The sequence below is a fragment of the Chelonus insularis genome, unplaced genomic scaffold (assembly GCF_013357705.1).
Source record: "Chelonus insularis isolate UGA/USDA-ARS -01 unplaced genomic scaffold, ASM1335770v1 scaffold_367_pilon, whole genome shotgun sequence".
NCBI classification, from domain to species: Eukaryota; Metazoa; Arthropoda; class Insecta; order Hymenoptera; family Braconidae; genus Chelonus; species Chelonus insularis.
In genome coordinates this window covers 269,035-273,147 of record NW_023276794.1, presented here as the reverse complement: position 1 = coordinate 273,147, position 4,113 = coordinate 269,035, and positions in this window count along the sequence as shown.

Genomic DNA, 4,113 nt, shown 5'->3' with positions numbered 1-4,113 from the left:
TCAAAATGCACCCCCCATAAACATTGATTCGAACATTATTAAAAAAAATACGGGGCTTTGAAAATTATAACAAATCATTAAAAACATTTTTTTCTTTGACAATTAATCAATTAACTCTATAAAAAAAATCATTAATAATTAATTTCTCTCCTTCTATTACACTATAACATTTTCCTTCATTCTGTATCCTTAAACATACCAAAAGATGTCACAGTACAATTCAACAGAAATGGCATTTTCCCGAAGCCTTAAAGCAGTTGGCCAACGTTAAGTCCACAGAAATATCTTCCAACCATACAATGATTGTCTCATAATGTGCGTCTCCACCACACTTGAAGTGACTTTTTGCAAGGCATTAAGGTATTACTTGGAGGTCGTAGCTTTCCATAAAGTTCCAACATTCGTGTACAACCTCGTGTGCAGATGTGAAAGACCAAAGGAGAGAAAGAGAGAATTTCGCTGCATACCAAGGCTTCCAATTAACCCAACCATTCAGACAGTTCAAGCACAATAATAACCTCCCAACTTTGCCAGTCGTCGGCTGAAATATCTAACGCTAAAGACGATACGATAGAACGATAATGGCCTCAGCTATTTCTTTCACTCCCCCTCCTAGAAACCATCGTGAAATTAAAATAAACATTTTTCTTCCAAAGCAAAATCAATATCACAAAGGAGATGAAGGTAAAAAAATTATTGTTATCGTCATTATTACTGTACACTATTTTTTGCTGAGATTTTTCAATAATTGCTTCCGGAATAATAAGGACAATCGACTGACAATAAAGATCGAATAATGATGCGAAAAAGAAAGGTGTATTCTTTCCTTCTTGAGCCTTAGATATAAGAGATCGAAGTGCATCATTACTATAATTTCCCTTGAGGATCTACATTTTTTTCTGCCTCCTTGATATTTAAAATAACTGCATAATTTATATGCATTTCAGAAGGCTGAAGAGACTCCGGAAATAATTACATAATAATTCTTTATCGAGATGAATGTGTCAATCAAGATGGCCCGAGTTAAAATATCACACCTAAATTTATTTTTTTCATACTATTCCCTTCCTTTCTATCCTAGATTCAACCTTTTTATCCTGATATTATTCTGTTTCATTTTTTGAGTAGATCAAATTAGGATGATAAAGCCTAGTTTTAACCTTCTAACTCTGATACTATTTTAGTCCTTCTGAAGTAGGTAAAAATTAGGATATAGACAGAATAGCCTGATTTCAACCTCATTAATTGATCTGCTTATATCTAGAAGTACTTATGGAAATAGTTGGAATAAGGTAACGATTCATATAATGGATGAATTTTCCAAAAATTATGTTTATTAAAAATTGAATTGTTTTAAATAATTTGTTACAACCTAATAATGAATTAAATAAAATTGCTCTTTCAAATATGAACATGGTCAATATTATAATAACTCCCATTGCAGTCATACTTTTTTTAATAATACATATGATGTCAATGCTGATGGACAGCCCAATTAGAATTGAAATAAAATAAATAATTATGAATAATAATGCTTTTATTAAAATAAATTTCGTCGAATCTCAAATAAAATTAGATTGAAACCAGGAAAAGTATGAAATAAAAGTAGGATGAAGCTAAGGTAAAAGAAAAATAGAATTAGTATGAGGTTAGGATAAAATTGACAAATTTTCGTCCTATGGAAACGCTGATTTGTTACGTATTCCGACTTTAATGAGGATTTGTTCATTTTAAGTTAAACCTTGAGAAAGAATAGTCTTAGGATAAAAGTAGGTGTTATATTTTGACCGGGGGAAAATTGGTTCAATGATGAATGTTATTGGATAAAAGGAGTGATGATTATTTAATATATTAAAGTTAAGGATAAAAAAATCAATTGGATGGGTAAATTTATCAACTGGCGTGAGAATGAACTTGTTCTAGTCGATTGACATGCGTAAAACTGGCCATTCTCACCACCAACCAAATTGGCAATTTGGTAAACGAAGAGATTGGTATTCACAATTTCGAGCTTTTCATTGACGTTTGCTTATAAACATGCAAATCGGTGACGTCAACGATGAGTTCACATAATATGATTTATGGAAATACTATTTCACTATCGTTATATAGTTTGTGATTGAATTTTAACCTTTATACATTCAATCTTTATTACTTTGATTTTTTTCAATTGTTTTTTTTTCCTTTTTTTATTTATTTATGAATAAATTTATTTCTTTACTTCTTTTCTTTTTTATTGAACTAATCCTTCAGGATAATAAACATAATATTTAACCTTTTTTTTTGAGATTTTTACATTGGTGTCACCGGTCCAGAATTTTTTTGACAGCAAGTTTGAAGTTTATTACAAAAAACCCTAGACTTCCAATAATTCTCTTTTTTTTTATTATTAAATAAATAAATATTTCAAATATAAAATCATTTATGTTCTTTTCATTGTCTGCTGTACCTTGTTTCATCTCTGTTGTCTGCTATTCTTGTTTTAAAAAGTGTCGCTGATTTATCCTAGCAAAATTACAGACCTTGAAAACCGAAGAAATCACGTTTTTTGATAAGTTTGCGAAGTTTTTAGATATTTTAAGGGTGAAAGAATTTTTTTTCGATCAATCTAATGATGGCATCTTGTAGCTGGGTTCAAAACAGATGTAAAACACTCCAATACTTCTCATTTTTGTGGATAAATACTAGAGTTCTGATGGTTCAAAAAGAGAAAATCGTTTTTTAGAATTGTTAATTTCAAGCTTCTCAATAAAATCTAGTATTTAGATAGTAAAATAATTTTTTTCCAATAAACTATGGATCCTATCATAAAGCTGACATTCTGAGGTTTCCAAAGCACCCTTAAAAAGCATTATTAGACAACTGGTTCAAGATTTATGAGGATTTCAAAAGTGAGTAACTTTTCTGTTATCCATTTTGGTAATTATTCAGAATTAAGCTTCCCACAAAAATTATTCTAAAAATTTTTCTCCGCATTCAGGGTTATTTTCAAGGGTATAAATAATAAATTAGAGGCAAGGGAGACATACTTTTTTCTATCACTACCCCTCATTTTAATTGTATGTAGTGTTTGACAAAAAAATTATTTTTAGTAACATTTTTAGGGATTTGAGCTTTAGTAACATTAATTATAAGAACAAAGGTAGTGATAGGGTAGTTCTATGGTAATCATCAGGTAGCTGGTAGGTAGAAGCAGGCTAGTTGAAGACTAAAGCCATTTACTGATTATTCATACACTGGGTAGTTTCATGGTAGTAATATATTACCACCATGCAAAGCTACCCATGTAGTTCTGCATGTATTTTCATTGAATATTTCAATAACGTTAGGGTATACCATGGGAAAGAATACTCAGACCTATGAATAATCATAATTCATTGCCCCTCACGTGTATAAAATGATAATCAACAAAAAAAAAATTGTTGCGATCTGGGTTCGAACCAGGGACCTGTCAGTTAATGACATTAAATATATTTTAACGAAGATTCCGTGCTAATTGGCCGTTTCGTCTGGTCAGTAACTTTTATTGAATCATTTCAAAGTATAATCTATCAGCATCAATTCCTTGATAAATTTTTTCATCTAAAAGTACTGTCAGAATTACGGTGAAGGTGTTAAAGAAGATTATGTGATCTCTTAGCAACGAAATCGTTACCACTTGCGCCACTACAACAATTAGAATCGAACTAAAATTTTACATCCTTAAGTTATCACCATTGCGACTTGGGTATATGATTATTAACAAAAAAAAAAAAATTGTTGTGGCCAGGGTTTGAACTAGGGACCTGTCAGTCAAAGACTTCAATGTATAGTGACGATTCCGTGCTAATTAACCGTTTTTTCTAATCAGTAACTTTTATTGAATTATTTCGAAGTATAAACTATCAGCATCAGTTCCTTGATAAATTTTTTCATCTAAAAGTACTGTCAGAATTACGGTGACGGTGTTAGAGAAGATTATTCGATCTCTTAGCAACGAAATCGTTACCACTTGCGCCACCACAACAATTGGAATCGAACTAAAATTTGATATATTTGAATTGTCACCAGCGAATACTTGGTATTATCTCAAAAAATTATGTAAATTAATCCCAAATTTTTACAAGCAATAAC